This window comes from Schistocerca americana, chromosome 5, assembly GCF_021461395.2.
Source record: "Schistocerca americana isolate TAMUIC-IGC-003095 chromosome 5, iqSchAmer2.1, whole genome shotgun sequence".
Classification (NCBI taxonomy): domain Eukaryota; kingdom Metazoa; phylum Arthropoda; class Insecta; order Orthoptera; family Acrididae; genus Schistocerca; species Schistocerca americana.
In genome coordinates this window covers 322,930,487-322,948,628 of record NC_060123.1, presented here as the reverse complement: position 1 = coordinate 322,948,628, position 18,142 = coordinate 322,930,487, and positions in this window count along the sequence as shown.

Sequence of the window (18,142 nt, the reverse complement as noted above, 5' to 3'; positions counted from 1 at the left end):
CTCGTTCCCAGGTGCAGTGGGTTTCACCATTAGCGGCCTCTGTCGTCACTAGAATGATACATCATTCCTCAGTGCACTGCTGGTATTTACTTTCATTACCATTTCTCGTGCCTGTGGCACCACCTTGGCTTTAATAACCTTTCATTACTATATTATGACCTTGCATAGTTAGTTCAACATTGTAAATAGGAATTGGTTTGACACTTGAGACTGTTCATTGTGGTATGTGTTACTCCAAAGCCAACCTCATACAGAAGGATGCCTTGTTCATCCAGCTATTTCTGTGTCAGTAACTTTTGTAAATACAAATAAATAATAAGCTGAAGATTGGTAACTGTAACTGCACTGGACTGAAATGGTTTCATGTTCTTTACAACTTCCGGTGTCTGTATTGCAATACCGAACAATGAAAGTAGTGTACTTCCAGAAACACTGTATGTTAAGTATGTGTCGGCAGAACTACCTAAGACAGTGTAACTGTATTTGAATAAACATGTACCAGATTAAGTAGAAAATGTAAAAGTGTATCTTAAATAAGCTCTCTGGTGAAGATCTATTTAGTGCAGTGCACAGTGCTACAATGTGTAGTGTCACAATATATGACTTCCAGTTTCAACACACAAAACTGACAAAATAGAAATGCTTCACGAAATTACAAGACGAATTATGAAAGCATAAACGAGCAGAAATTTATCTAAAAAAGTGCTCTGTGATTCTAGTTAAGCAACTGACTAAATAAAATTCGAAACACTAAAACACACAATCGAATGTGTACACTCCACTATAGGAACGAGACTGTCTGGCAAGAACTGTAAATTAAACTATACTGTACCCAAACTGAACCTCATATTAATTTTGAAATGCTACATCTAACTATGAATAATTCTACTGTCTTGACTGTAATGTAACTGATCCCGCCAAATTTTCATGGAAACAGAAACCAGATACTTCAAGGAACGATGAACACACACATGCACAAAAAAAAAAGAAAAACTGCAGAGCAGCACTTAACTCACTAACTGGAAAGAAAGCCTTGCATAGTGTATTGCAAGGATGTTCTGCTATTCTCAGCAGATCATTCTTATGTATAATCACTGTATTAGTATGTGGCATCCTTCAGTGCTCTAGGAGATTATTTAATTATAAAACCCACCCCACCTGCAAAAATAACAGTAAAATTCACTCATATAATTAGCTCCAGATCCTGAAGTTCGTTAACACTACTTTTATATTTTATATCTATCTAAAAATGACTAATTTGTAGGACCAATTTACATGTCAGATTTTTGTTGATAGGAAAAATAATGAACCAAGTAAGAAGCAACTTGAATGTAATATTTGCACAGAATTTTTTAAACCATCTTTAATTAAAGAATGTTTGAGAAGTCAGGGCTATAGTGACAGTATTAACATACTTAAGTTAATTTACAAAGAAGATACAAACTGAGATTCAATAGTTACGATGATTCTGATATAGAAATATAGGAGGAAATAGAAAACTTATTCTTTTTTCGAATAGCTGTAGAAAAGTAGCAAACTATAACTTTCCAAAAATACTACAAATTATATCAAAGCCTATTCATTATTTTTAATCCTTTCTCACTCAGTAATTTCTCACAATACAATAAATTTCAACAAATAAATTTGTCATTGGTGCAAGAAATGTGGCATGAATCTTCTTCTTACATTATAAAACATAGAAAAATTAATTGGATCTTAATAAAGTTTATGAAATAATCAATAATTTTTAATATCCATAAGCACCTGTATCATAATTTTCGGGAATTATTCTTTTATCATACTGAAATGAGAATCTTTTCTCAGCCTGTTTGTTGACAATATTTTTAGTATCAACATCTCTAGTGATGTGACTGTATTCTCATTGTGTTTTTCATTAAATTCACTCCTGATTAACATTACCACACATGTGCCATTCACCTTTTAAATGTTCTTATAATTTTGTGTGAATGCCTTTACCTACAGCTCTGTTTTTTATCATTTTCCTCAGAATAATAACTTCTTGGGCAAGTTGTTTTATGTGAATGCCTTTACCTACAGCTCTGTTTTTTACCATTTTTCTCATAATAAAAAAAACTTCTTGGGCAAGTTGAAGCCCAATCTGTAATCCAGTAACTTCGTCAACTTAAAATACAACCTGTTTCCACTATATTTTAACCTTTATCAATATGTACTACACCATCTGTATCAAAAATATATAACAGATTTTCCTAGTTTATCTAACATATCATAGAATCTAAGCATAGCATTTGATGTAGTGAATGCAGAAAAAAAAATACTGTAAGTGTATTATTTTCCACATAATAATGCTTGAAATTGAACTTCACCTGAACCACATTGTCAGAAATTAAATTGATATCTATATTATCGAATTCATCATCCAATAGGATCATATAAAATCGCTGTAACTCAGTTACATATTGTACTTTACTCATAATTTGCCTTTGCCCAAGTTTTCCCTAATGAATTAAAATGTAGCTTGGCAAGAGTACAATTTTCCTTGGTTTTGGATTTTTGTATAAGGCTCCTTCTTAGTATCCTATTTCCCTTCAACCATTATGATATACTCTTCATCAGTTTAAAATTCATGTGCACTGGTTCCAATTTTATTTTCATAAAGCCTTTCATATAATTTTTAAACAAAATACTGCTTTCATTTCTAAAATCCCATACTTGTACACATCTAAAATATTATATCCTTTTTCTACAGCTTTCTCCATTCATAACTCATCCCAGATTCAATACAACTTGTTTCTTCATAATTGTGATTGCATTTTTTATTTTTTATTGCGCACATTTGGCTCTCAAAAAAGAAACAACACTTTTGATTTATTCTTACAGATATAACAAGAATATACGACCGTTTAGGTGACACTACATTTTATTAAAATGTACCAATTTTTAGAATGAAATCACAAAATTGCATTACCTTACAAATGACAATAAATTTTATTTTTTCTCTAACACCATTTGCATTTGCTCTTAATTTTACTATATTTGTTCAACCATCATAAGAAGCACATCGTGGATTCAATGGTTCAACAACTTCTGGTAACTGTTTTAACTTTTTTAAGCTTATATTCTGGAGACTTAAGGTAATCACATTCCCACAACTCCACTAAATTATATGCCCTACTTCATATTTCTGCTTTTCCTGTTAAAGGTCATTCATTGTTTCTTTATTATTACTGTTAATTGTCTCACTTTTGAAACATTTTTTACAACCACGCAAAAACCACCATGGTGTCGATAAACAGTATTAGTTTTGTTATCAAATCCATCTACTTTTGTCCCCAGAATTTTTACTTTTCCACCATTAAGAGAATGCAAGATACTATTATTATTTAAACTCTTTAGCCAGCATATGGATTCTTTACTATAATTTTCTTTTTGTTGTTTACCCAATTCAGTGATCGTATTGTCAGGTAAATATTTAGATCTGTAAATAGCTATACATACCCCTGCAATTGTTAAATAAGAGATTGAATCAATATTAGCTATCCCTAGAAATTGTTTTCTTATTTCTAAACAACCCTCTCTAAATGTATCTACATCAGAATTAAACCATTCATAAATTTTCTTCTTCATATTGAACACATAATTTTTCTTTAACTCTGAAGCTATGCCATTAGAGAAATGCTCCTCTAACTCTTGGGTTAATAATATCTACAAAATAATATTGAGTATCTCGAACTGGTCTTTTGTAATTTTGATTTTTCTGTGTATTGAATAAATGTGGGAAAATATCCATTCTTCAATTCTTTCAAATAAAACGTATTTGGAAACTACTAAATGGACCTTGTAAAAATATACTGCTCTCTATAATTTTTGGACTTAATTGTTTTATCTCCAACAACATCAGCTTAGTTCCTGTGTAGATGACATGTGGTTTTACTCTATTTTCATCACAGTACCTCAAAATGAATTCTGAATTGTATCCTCTAGCATAGTGAGCAATTAAATTTTAATTCCTAGGTAAACAGTAATGTAAGAACTACAAAAATCTTTAATTTCTTAAGAGCCTATGCGTTTTTACAGCTGGTTTGTTGTTCAGCATCATCATCTTCACTCAAAATTCTATTAACTTTATTTTGTTGTTTATAATAATCCTGAATACGAATCTTACATCTACAAGATCGTTTGCTTTTGGATGTAGGATTCGAGTAAAAATATTAAAAATTTTGAAATTCTTGACAGTTTGTACATTTCTAGGTTTAATTATCATGTATACCACTTTTTGTGGACATCAGTAGTTTAAAATGTTGATCATTCGTAACTCTTTTTAAATGATTCTTATAATAGTCATATGAAATATATTTTCCAGATATACAAAGAACTTGTTTATTATCATACTTATTTCTTTGATAGTTTGTAATACATTCTTTACACATGTATTAATGATTATCCTTTGAATATTTATGTGACTCAAATTTATCCATTGACTTCTCCAATTAACATTTCTTAAACTTCTTGACTTCTATTTATTAGGACAAGTTTTCATTATATTAAATAAATTATTCCTTAATAAATGAATCAAATTTCTAGTTGATGTGGTTTAGATAGCAGGAAAGATTAAATATTTACAATCTTAAACTTTGTACTGTCATAAGTAATGTAACTGTACTGTCACTAATAATGTAAATAATGTGTATGTTATAATTCATTTGTAAGTTTTCAGTGCAATACACATTTCACTAGAAAGAAATTGTCTATAATGACACACTATTAAGGAAATTACTGTAACCTGGCTATGATTTTCACCTACTACATTTTTATTCTGTATAGAGGGAGTCAGTATAAGACCTTGTTAATAACAATCTTTCATACAATGAAAAGCAAGCATTTGTGATTATTGATGAAAATAATAGTCCATGGTTTAAAGCTAAAGGTTGCTGAAATATTAGTTTATAAAGACACGGACTATATGAATAAACATGTTTAAATGGAAGATAAAATTATATTAGAAAATTTAAACCCAGAGGCCACTTTGGGATTAAGAAGTAATGAAAAATCATCAACAATTCGTGAACATAATGAATTTAAACTACAATCAACAACTGAAAATATAAAAGAACAAATTAAAGGTTTGAAAATTGAGAAAGAAATGGCTATGTGTGTTCTGAAGAAAAGGAGGGAAGACATTCAAAAATTCTAATGAACTAATTAATGAGAAAGATGAAATAATTAGGGAAATACAACCACAAGTTGTTGAACCAATACCAATTTTAGACCTATGTTTATTCTTCTAAAATTATTTGATGATCATTGTGAATATAATTATCATGTCATTAGAATACAAAGAAGAAGATTGAAATTTATATGTAATTGTAGACAGACATCCAAACTATGAAGAATTGTTACTACATGAATACAATCCTAACTCAATAAATATATACCAAATAATGAAAAAATTGTGAATTTTCTGTCATCTGAACTACTTCAATATATTGTGGATGACTATAAGTAAGAAGAATTAATTAATGATATAATGAACCTTCATCAGACTGAATTCAAACAATTTTAAGTAAAGGTGGTCATACTTTTAATGTATTCACAAACAATACAATTTTCGTCTCTATTAAAACTCTGCCAATAATTCACACGTTCATCAGTTAATTGATTTATGAAGATAGAGGTCTGTTCATTTGGATGTCATACAGCTAGAAAGAATGAAAGTGCGAATTTTTTTCTTATAAAGAAAAGGTTCATTAATACAAATATTTTTCCTGCTTGACCCCATCTAAATATTTTATAGAATTAAAGTGTAACCAGCAGTTACACTTAAACCCAGATAAAAATATTATTAATGAATCGGTCTAACCTTTATAAAACAACATTTCTTTATCCACACAACTATTATGTGAATTAGCATATCAGTACCATTTAACATATGCTTTATCTCTTTTCTTTCTCAATTTTTTTCACAAAGACAAACATCTGGATAAATCACTTTTTGTAATCTATGTTCGCAAAAATTCAATATCTTTCAATTTGTATGTGATTCCATTGGAGTTACAACCTCCCACCAATTTCCCACCAAACTTTATTATTCCTATACGCTGAAAATAAAGTTATATTTAATTAAAAATGTTCAAATGTGTGTGAAATCTTATGGGACTTAACTGCTAAAGTCATAAGTCCCTAAGCTTACACACTACTTAACCTAAATTATCCTAAGGACAAACACACACCCCCATGGCCGAGGGAGGACTCGAACCTCTGCCAGGACCAGCCACACAGTCCATGACTGCAGTGCCTTAGACCGCTCGGCCAATCCCGTGTGGCTATATTTTATTAATTTGTCATAATAAGTAATAGCTCATCTCCTTTCACTAATACTGGATTTTATTAGTTAAAATACCATTTTTGTAAACCAACATTTATAAACACTCAACATAAATCCTATACTGTGTGCCATTACACCTACATTCCGCCACTAATCACCAGCCTCATTGCCGAGCAACTGTCTCTAGTGTCTCACATATCCGACTTCCTCTCACAGACTCCAACACTTGACTCTTGCTCACCCAGTTGCACATTGTTGACTGCTGTGTAGTCTTTCTTTTATTATATGATCACTGCATAGTGCATGGTTGATACAATGCAAGGGTACTGCACCTTTACGTATCTCCACCAAAATAATACTTTAATATGATAAAATATAATGGCAACATTCGATTTGAATATTAAAGTAAACAAAAAATTATGGAGGAAGGCAAATAAGGAGAAGATGTAAAATTTAAAGTTATAAAATTATAGTAATTAGTCAAAACTAATTGCTTACCATTGCAGAACCCTAATTCATTAACAATAATTCTCTTTTAGTCCCTCTTTATAATGTTTGTTTATATTTATACATGAAAATTGCATTTAATAAATTAAAGTTATAATCACTTAATTACACTGCATTATTCAAATTATATCTTTCAATCAATCACTAATTAGCAACAAGATAATTCAAATTAATAACAAATGCTTGTGCATACTGCAAAATCTCATTGAAATAATAAGGTAACATGAAACCCAATGCTGTTATGTCCCATTGAAATAGCATGGCTAAATGTGACATTAATAACAATTATCTATTGCTGTGTTCATGAAACTTATTGTAATTACTTGAATACTAACCATTATATTGTCATTGTATTGAATGAACTGAAACCGAATGAATGTGATTCAAAAGTAAGCAAAATAATAAACAGACCATTCTTTCTACTACACAATATTGAAAGGAAAATACACTATTAATACCCCACATAAATTTATACTCCTAGTGGCACCATATTTTGAGAATATGACACTGTTAGATTTTGGCACACTGTTAACAGCGTTATAAATACACGAAATTTGGCATAAAGCACATACCTTGGATAGTAATCCACAAACAAATAGTCACATTTGAAAACACTTTGTTATGTAGCACTTCATGGCTAATTACGCTGCTTCAGGTCTCTGCCTATATGGTGCGTCGTAAATCATACGCAAACATACTGGTTCACGACGTATTGGGCTGTTGCATCGACGCCGCCGGGGATACATCACCACAATAACAACAACACTTTCACTGATTACTCTGCTTTTTCACTGCGTATTCGTAGCTTTCCATGAATTTAAAGGCTGTGGCATCGAATCCGCTGGGGACTGTAGGCTGGTTGTCTCTGCATATTGGTGGAATTGTCGTAACGGCGTCATAACAGCGACTCCCGGGCCATGAAGCTTATTGATCAGCTGGCCGCTGACGTCAGCATCTCATGGTTCCGCGTTCCACACAGGTCACCAACCCGACAAGTTAGCGTAGCGCTGGAACAAGCGACGGTCTCACTGCGTGCTAGGTTCTCACATAGGGGTTGGCAGATCCACTGCTGCAGCAGGGACAAGTGACGACTGCGCTGCGCGCGCATCGCTTCACATTGGTGGCTCCATGTCGGCTCGCCAATATACAAACACAAAAGGCAATTACGGCAGTGGGGAAACAAAACATACACTGCACGCCGCGCACATCAATCAGACTGTAATGAACACAACGCTCACGCCACGCATCCCTATTATTATTATTATTATTATTATTTATGGACGTGTCTGGCTCGAGCACTATACAATGTTTACCCAACGGCACAAAACTGATTGCACCTAACTCACAGTAGCTGCCTACTACTGTGAACTATAACTAACAATAGCTACCGACCATTGTCCACTTACTTTGAAACAGGCAAAATGAGCTTTCACAAATAACACAACGTTCACATTTTTACAGAGCATCTCTTGTCTTGCAAATACTTCTTATAAATGATACAGTTTAATGTTTTCTACGTGTTGTAGGCTATGACACTGATCAGATTGCACCATTTCAATTCCAACGGAATTAGGGTGAACAAGATTTCTAATTTTGAATGGTCCTCGGGAGTAGTGATGAAACTTTATTATCTCTTCATTTGAACTTGATGATTTCGTGTGAGTTCGAATGAGTACTAAATCACCGACTTTGTACGTAATGGGCTTCACTATCTTGTCATGTTCCAACTTCCGTTCTTCTACTCGTCTTTTCTTCGTCTCCAACGCGATTTTAAAGCGCTCCACTTGCGTAATTTCCTCTTCTTGTGGAAAGGAAATGTATTCATGGAAGATACGGTCTAGTTTCTTCCTAAAGAGAACAGTACATGGTGGCAATCCTGTCGAATCATGCAACAAACTATTAATTACTGTTCCAAAATCTGAAAATCGTTCTATCCATCCTTTATGTTTCTTGCCACAAAGAACACTAAATACACGTCCGAGTTCATGCATTTGGCGTTAAGTTCGGTAGGACGCGGGCCTGAAAGAGGAAATTGCAATGTGTCGAATACCTTCATCATTTACAAAATCTTTCCATGGGCGTGACCGATATTGTGGAGCATTGTCGGATATAATGCACTCTGGCTTGACAGTATTTATGAAGTATTCTTCCCTGAGTTTCTTGGTTATAATCCTACTGTTGGCTATCCTGAGTGCGTAAAGGCATTGAAATTTCGAAGAGACATCCATCACAACCAAAATTTGAGTAGAACATCCTTTTGACCTGAGTAGCGGTCCATAGAGGTCGAGAGCTGAAATTTCCCCAGGGTTTTGAGGTATAATCCTATGCATAAAGCCTTTGTTCTGGATAGTAGATACTTTAATTTTTTGACAGGGATCGCAAGATTTTAGAATTGATCGTACTCTCCAAGCCATGATATCGAAGATGACGTTCTCTTACAATTTCAATTACCTTTACGTGGCGCAAAATGAGCAAAGCTCACGTGCACTTATGTTATTAACTCGCCCACAACATGTTTGGGTACACATAGCCTCTAATGATCAGAATTCAAGTTGCTTCACCGGTAAAGGAAGCCATCTAGTTTCAAATAAAATGGACTTATCTTGTCACTACCCTCGGCATTCGGATCATCATATTTTTCTTTAAACATCATCAATATTTCGTCTCCGTCCTGTTCCTGTTTAATGTCGTGGAGAATATTGCGTAGATGACGCTCGCCTTCGACAACTCGCATAAAATGAACCCTTATATCTTTCTGGCGTGGATGCGCAACATTTACTGAATCTTGTCCTTCTGATAGTCTCGACAGTGCATCCCGACACGAAGTTCTGCTTTCCTGGTATATACTGAATCTCAAAACTGTATTGCTGAAGCATTAACGACCACCGGCTCAGCCTGTCGTGCATTAATTTGCAACTCATCAAGAATGATAATGCTTTCTCATCTGTCACTACGACCGTATGCTTCCAAAGAGAGGAAAACGAAACTTATCGAAACTCCAAACGATGGCAAGTGCTTCTCTTCCGTGGTAGTATATGTTCCTCTCCCAGGTTGTGAGAGCGTGACTCGAAAATGCAATAGTATGATGTTCAGTATCTCTATTGACTTCAGTTAACTGATAAAATTCCGCGCCAAAAGCATAGTCTCTTGAATCGGTCCCAAGATAAACCTTTTTACTTAAATCCGGCTGATGGGGGATAGGTGCTTCATACAGTTGGTTTTTTATTAAATCAAACACTTCCTGATGTTCATGGCTACATTTCCGTATAACATCCTTTTTCAGCAGTTCCATTAAGACAGGAGAAGATAGCAGCATCCTGAAAGAAAACGATGATAAAAATTACAGAAGCCAAAAAACCACTTAAGTTGCTAACGGCAGTTAGATGGCGGAAAATTTTTTACTGTGTCTATTTTTGTTGGATGTGGTTCAGTCCCTCGTGACAAAATAATATGCTCAAGGAATTTAATTTGCATCGTGGCGAATTCCGATTTTTCTAGGTTAATCGTCATTCCAGCTTTCCTAAATGCTTCAAGTACCCGATGAATAATTTCCAAATGTTCTTTCCATTGAGCTGTGCCAATCAAAATATCGGTCACGTAAAGCGTTACATGTTTCCACAAATCTTCGCCTAAAACTTTATCGAGTGCTCTCATAGAAGCCGCTGAAGAAATCGACAGACCAAATGGCATTCTCTGAAGTGGGTAACTTCTCCCATTATAAAGATATGCGTATACTTTCTACTATTCTCTTCTAGCATTAATTGCCAGTAACTACTATTTAAGTCAAGGATACTTAGATATTTGACTCCTTTGAATTTTTGTAACAAAATCTCCAGATTTTATGGCTGATCACGCTGTGGTAAAATTTTGCGATTCACTGCACGAGCGTCAAGAACAACACGAACTGTGCCATCCGTCTTTGCTACAGCATGTATTGGGTTTGAATATTCGCTCTCTGATCGCTCAATTATTTGATTATTCAACATCCTCTGTATTTCCTTGTCAACAGGTTCCCTTTTTGCCAATGGTATCGCGTATGACTTATTGCGGAATTGTTCATGGTCCTTTAATTAGTCCCGGTATCTTTGAAAATATGTCGACGTAGCATCTCAGTAGTTCCCTCAGTTCTTCTAGTTCTGCTTCAGTCAAGTCCACCAACGCACAAGTCTTGGTTTGAATACATTTTAGAGTACCTTCCTCCTTCCTCTCTCGCGGCACAGCTGTCTGAATTGTTCAAAGTTACAGTTTCATCTTCTCCTCTATAACGCATCATCGTTATTTTCACGCCCGCAGCACCCTTATCATCATACACAATAAAACCTTAAAATGCAATTCTTCTCTCTTCATTACCATTCTTCGTCCTCAGACCATTCTCCTCAAATTAATACTGCATCTCATCTCTGACAACCATTTAACTCTGAGAACTAGCCCCACATTGAGAGAACCAACGATTAACACACTCTGGGTATATTCGTCCCCCTGAATACGAAATCTTGGTAATACTTGTCCTTTAATTGGTTTGCTTCGGTTTCCAACTGCACTGACAATACGTACGCCGTTAACAGGAAATGTGGGAATGGACACAAGATTGTTTAATTGCGCAAATAGATTTTCAGAAATATCATTAGCTGGCTAGCTGAATCAATTAATGCATCCATAACAATACCACATACTTCAGCATCCACAAATGGCATGAAAATTTCTTTATTAGTTTCTTCATCTTCTCAGCACAAATTCTCTTTGACGTTATTTGCATGTTCATACCTTATGGCAATTATGAGAGAGTTTCGAAGCGGGTCGTCTCCGAAACATTGCTTAGTTTAACTGTTCAGAATCTCTCTGATTGCGATCGTGGCTTCTTGCACGTTCTGGGGATCGATACTGTTCTCTGTCTCTGCCATTGTGTGGCCGATTTGGCGGATGATTTGACCTGAATCCGTCTTGTACGTTGTACCCGTTTTTTCTGTGTCTACCATCGTCTCAGCGATCAAACACTTTCGGTCGTCTGTAACTTGGAATTTCCACCCGCGATGGGCCGTTATGACAATTCGGGTAATTATGATTACTGTGTCGCACACATGATTGCCGTTCGACATTGAGCACTTCCATTTGGTCAATCAGCAAACATACTTGCTCCATTGGTAACTGTGGTGTGAGTGCTAACCTCTCACGCATCAAAAATGGCAATTTCTGGGTTAATGTAAGCATCATTTCTTCTTCTTTAACCGGATCTACCAAGTACGCACTGTCGTTCCAGTACCATTGCATAAGTTCACGCGTGATGTCTCACATAGTTCTTTCTACCAAAATTTCGTCAAAACCACTGTTTCAAATTCTTCATACTTGTTGTAATTGCAGGATACACTTATATCCCAAATATGTGCCTCATCCTTCATATGACTGACGCAAGTATCTATTTTAGCACGTTCCGTATACTCCCTCGAAAATGCATGTTTGATTTGTTTAATGAACGAAACTGCGTGGATGCCTTGTTTCGGTTCATCGTCATGAAATTCTCGACCGCCCAGTCCATTGTCAAAAATTTCTTGCGTTAAGCCATCAGTATTGCTATCTGTTTCCCATAATACTGCATTAATTTCATCACGCAAAATTTCTTTACTAATTCCTTTTGACAGTGTGTCGTTTTTTGTTACCTTTTGTCGTATCTCATCTACCTCATCACCTAGATCACCACATCGCGTTTGTACGCCGTTAAAAATCTTAATTAGCTACTATTTGTTGCTTTAAAAGAACGATTTCGTCATCTTGAGCCATAGCTTTGTCATTAACTTTACTAAAGAATCTTCCATTTGCCTACACCGTCCATTAACTTGTATTTTAAGATCTGTAATTTCGCTGCTAATGGAGTGATGTTTGTCTTGACATTCCTTTCGGAGCCGATCAAACTTTTGTTCAAATGAGCTGGTGAGTTCCGGTCGCAAATTACTAATCGCATTAGTTAGCGTCTGATAACCATTTTTGATTTCCTGATGGAACGTTTTGGTTTCCTCATACAATTTTGTTATTTCCACACTCGCTATTTTATTTTTTTCGTGAAAAGCTCTTATTTCTACACGCGCCTGACTATTTTCTTCATGAAAATTTTTGATTGCTTCTAACAACTGAAACATAGTCTCTACTGACAACAGCAGGTGTTGAACTTGTTTTAGGTAAATCAGAACTATCAATACCACTGGCCTCTGTCGAATTAACTGTAGTATTTTCCATCCCATTAATTTGTTCTCCGTCAACCACGTTATTAAATTGTCCTCCCTCGTCTTTAGTAACACTACCGTTTTATTCTAAATTAGCAATATTAACACTATTCACAACAATCGCTGTTCGCTACAACTTATGCCAGCTCTTAATTGAAAAGTTCACATGCAACTTAAAAGTCAGTTAACACTATTGATTGTTCCTATTCTTCTTCATTCTTACACAGCGTTGAATTCAATTCAACAGCTGCTTTACTGAAATGCTGCAGACTCACCATTTGCTGTGTTGTCTTCTCCATCATTTCCGAAGATTACTGTGGCATCGAAATCCAACACACGCGTCGCCATATATAACCAACCACAGTTTCGACCGAACTTTATTATTGGTGTACGCTGAAGATGAAGTTATATTTAATTAATTTAGCATAATACATAATAGCTTATCTTGATGAAACTGACTGTCGTGCCCTTATTTTCTTGAGAAATCTAAGGAAAACTACTAAGTGATAACATCTCCTTTCACAAATACTGGATTTTATTAGTTAAAACACCCTTTTTGTAAATCAGAATTTATAAACACTCAACAGAAATCAAATAGTGTGTGCCATTACTCCTACATTCTGCCACTAATCTTCAGACTCGGTACCGAGCAACTGTCTCTAGCCTCTCGCACACTCGACTTCCACTCACAGACTCCAACAGTCGACTCTCGCTCACCCAGTTACACATTGTTGACTGCAGTGCAGTCTTTGCTTTATTATAAGATCACTGCATAGTGCACGGTCGATACTATGTAGGGGTACTGTACCCTTACAGAATGAATTACAGATTCAAATTAAAAAGTTTCTGTTAACCAATTTGCAGTATATTCTTGTTCAACAAGACCTCAAGTTTAATGATTGTAACTTTATCTCCTTTTTTTAAATTTCGCTGTTTCATAAGACACAATAGTAATTAGTTTATAATTTTTGTCATTAGCTACTATTGCTTTCATTTTTAGTGTTGAATATTTTCTATTGTTGTATTTATCAACTAATACTGTTGTAATTATCAACTACTCTTGAGACTAAATCAACTTATTTATAATTTATCCTTAACTGGAATTGCGCAAGCAAATTTTGAAAATAAAAGGTCTATAACAGTTGAGAAATATTTATACCCTTTATTTATTTTTGAAATTCCTTTCAGTTTATCTGAATCAGCGCCAGCTGAAGCAGGCTTAGGCTGAATAATGAAGTTCATTCTTCACCATTACATCATATTTAAGAAAGTTACCCATTATTACAAATATGACTCTGCCATGAAATTAATTATTGAAATGGTAAAGGAATGATAAATCAATAACTTCTGAGTGGAGGCCAAGACTACAGATAACTTTACTTACCCATGTCAGAACAATGAAACTATGAACACACACCAATAAAGAAGAATCCCACTACAACCTTCCATTTTAAAAACATATCTTCAGTTATGCAAAGCAAGCAATGCAGCAACAACATTACCTCTAAATCTCTACACTTCTCAAATTAGTCTTTACTAAAGCAAATTTTCACAACTTGAAATTCTTTGTATACCTGTGCTCTGCAATCTATTTACAGACCACTTAGTAATGTGATCAGTACCTGACTACCTCACATACTTTCGGCAGAATGCTACTGACAGTGAAACATCATAGTGATTATACTCAGAACCTCTGTGGCATATCATATTGACTATTGATGAATACTCTTTGAAAAATATCCAAAGTAGAGATATGATGGATGATACATCGAATGAGAATATGGACTCTTTAAATACGAAAAATAAATTAGAAATCTTATACATCTTGATATTGATAGGAGCTCGGCGGTTTGGTATCGTTAAACAGCTTGCTGACTGGACTGGTTGCCAACATTCATTACAGTTACTTTATAGGCTCTGTCAATTGCAGTGGTTAAAAAATTCATGAAAATATCTTTGTGTGTGCTATTTTCCTTTTTTATGTTGATCCCATAAATAAATTAGAAATTGTAATTTCTCAGTACGTAGCAGGACAAATATGGAATGTTCTGTGGGTGACTATTATGTGATGACAAATCTCCTGCAGACAGATGCTGTGATTCTTGTTGCTGTTCTGCATGGTTATGTTTATCAGGCAGAGTCTTACAAAGAACCCCTAGAGTTCTAGGTCGCAAATTCAGTCTGTAGTGAGGCTCAGTTGAAGGTGCTGAGTTAACATTTATAACAGGAAAAATATTAACTGCTAATGACTCACCATTTTCATCAGGAGGGCGACAGAAAATGAGTGCCTGGGAGGTGCAGAAATCAACCTTCCATGGTATGTGTGTCCCACTTTTCACAAAATGGACATAACCGACATTCAAGATAAGTTCAATACGAACCATTATTTTACATCATGAGCATCAAATGAAAAAAAAAAAAAAACGCCCCACAGTGATCACAAAGGTTGGCACCATCAAGATCGAAGAAAAACTGCTTGGGAATTACAAACAAAGTAGGATCTTCAACTAGCTATCTGTTCTTGAAGAATGCATACTGAATGTTAATGGTGTACAAGGTGGTGAGAAATGATGGAATGCGATAGCATGCAACTGAAATCAAAACAATCTGTCAGGGAGCTTATCTTGAAACTGGCTATCCTCCAAGGCATAGCTGCAGATGGTGCGATAATATGTTTTATAGGTAAGGGAAAAACAGGCGTCCAGAGGCTGAATTTGTCCAGTGATTCCAGCTGTCATGAATTGCAACGTCAGACACAGGAATAGGTGTGACTCTTGGGTTGCCTGCTAGAAGAACTAATTTTAACTGTTACTGGATTCGTCCTGTCTCCTTTTATCGAATTATTAAATACGCCATCTTGACAATTTCCGTTAATTATTTTCAGCATCATCGTTAATATCATTTTTTATAAGAATGACATATCACATGGCTAAGTTTCTTCTTCTTGGGTCTTCAACCATCAGTTTGGTTAGCAGTAGTTGTCCACGGGTCTCTGTTTCTGACCTTCCTCTTGAGAGTGGTATAGGTGGTGCACCTAATATCATCCATGGTCTGGTTGATGTATTCTAGTCTCGATCTGCCTCTTATATTTTTTCCCTTCTACTATCCCTTCAATGATACTTTTAATGTTAGCATCATGTCTCAGCAGATGCTGACCGATATGACATGTGTTTGCTTACCTGCAAGGTACAAGATTTCTCTTCCTCCACTCTATGGAGCACCTTTTTGTTTGCTATCTTGTCAAGCCATGAAATGTTAAGCATTCTGCAGTAGAACTACATCTCGAAGGCTCATATGTTAGATTTGTCTGTTGATCCAAGGATCTCAGTTTCACTTCTGTACAGCGGCACATTCCAAACAAATAATTTAACGCTTTTCCTGATATGTTTGACTATGGTATTGGATATGAAAAGTTTCTCTGTTGCTAAAAGCAGCATTTGATTGGTGGATTCGGCTTGTAGTATCCTTTCGGAATCTTAGGTCTGATGTGATTTTACTCTCTAGTTAGGCAAAGGATTCAACGGTTTCCACTCGCTCACTGTTAGGTGAGCGTTTGAGAACGGTCTTTTATAAGCTCTCAGATAATTCTCTCATGCTTTCCTTTGGGCCTTTCTTTACTAAGAATTTTAGGAAATTTACTATTGGGCTTACAAATTTTAACTTCTGATTTATTTTATATGCTGAGATTGGACCGTGGATCAATGTTAACGTGTCGCTGTGTCGGATTAATCACGTATCCTGTTACACCAGGTACCAGTTATTAGCGTCTTCGGCAAACGGCGGTGGCGTCTTCTCCAGCAGAATAGCTGTCCTTATCACAAGGTCAGTTTCTTGCGACAGTGGTTTAGGGTGCATGTCTTGGCCATCAAATTCACCTGATGCAATAAAGCACATGAGGACGGCATCGGGGGCTAACTGTGCACCCACAAACTACCAGCCCGAAATTTACGGGATTTGTGTGACCTTTGCGAAGACGTCTGGTGCCACATACCTTCGGAAACCTACCAAGGACGTATTGGCTCTATGCGATGCATATTGCTGCTGTACTGTGTCCCATAAGAGATGGTCGGAGAGTTTTGGTATATCAATATTTATGTTTATACAGGGTGTAAAATAATTACATATACATAACTTCACAATGCGCAGCGGAGATAAAACAATATTTATATGAAAACTGTTCCGACGTAACATCAAGCGCCGGCACGTCGGTATGGAACGAAACAACCAAGAAGGCTGTGAGACGAACAGTACGCTGACTAGGACCGCACCACGGCAGGAGTGGCCCCTATCGAAGAGAATGTAAGCGACGTTCTGCGCTAGCCGCGGTCTCACTAGGAGACGAGGCGTGACTTGTGAACTGAATTATTTGCTTGCATGGATATTTTGCAATCGACGGATATTGATTATTTGCGTGTCTACACATATTTGCGACACCTCATTGTATATCCTCAAAGTTAAGTATTGTCAATTCAGTGTACTGTAATAAACTCCATTTATATCATTTGCTTGAACTGTTGTCTAGCTGTCCGAGAAAACAACTTCCTGGGCACGCTATATTAGACGAGTGTCCGCCCCTGGTAGCTGAGTGGTCAGCGCGACGGAATGTCATACCTAACGGTCCGGGTTCGATTCCCGGCGGGGTCGAAGATTTTCTCCGCTCAGGGATGGGCGTTGTGTTGTCCTTATCATCATCATTTCATCCCCATCGACACGCAAGTCGCCGAAGTGGCGTCAACTCGAAAGACTTGCACCAGGCGAACGATCTACCCGATGGGAGGCCCTAGCCACTCGGCATTTCCCTTAGACGAGGGAGGGGGGGGGGGGGGGGGGCGGGGGGGACACGACAAAAAATGTCACAGGTGTTCCTTTTCCCCGGTAGGTGGCATGAAGGTTTTTTGACGCTAGTGGTGGTCAGAGTCGGTGGCCAGACTACCATGTGATGAATATTGTCTTAGAGACGTTACTGGAAATGTGGTCCATTTACATTAATGGACAAATGGCATCTGTCAAAGTCTTTAGTCACTAACACGCTCAAACAACCAGGTGTTTTGTAAATAATGGCTGCAACTTCGGCATAACGGGCAACCAGTTCGTCTTAAGTTTCTGTCGGCGTGTC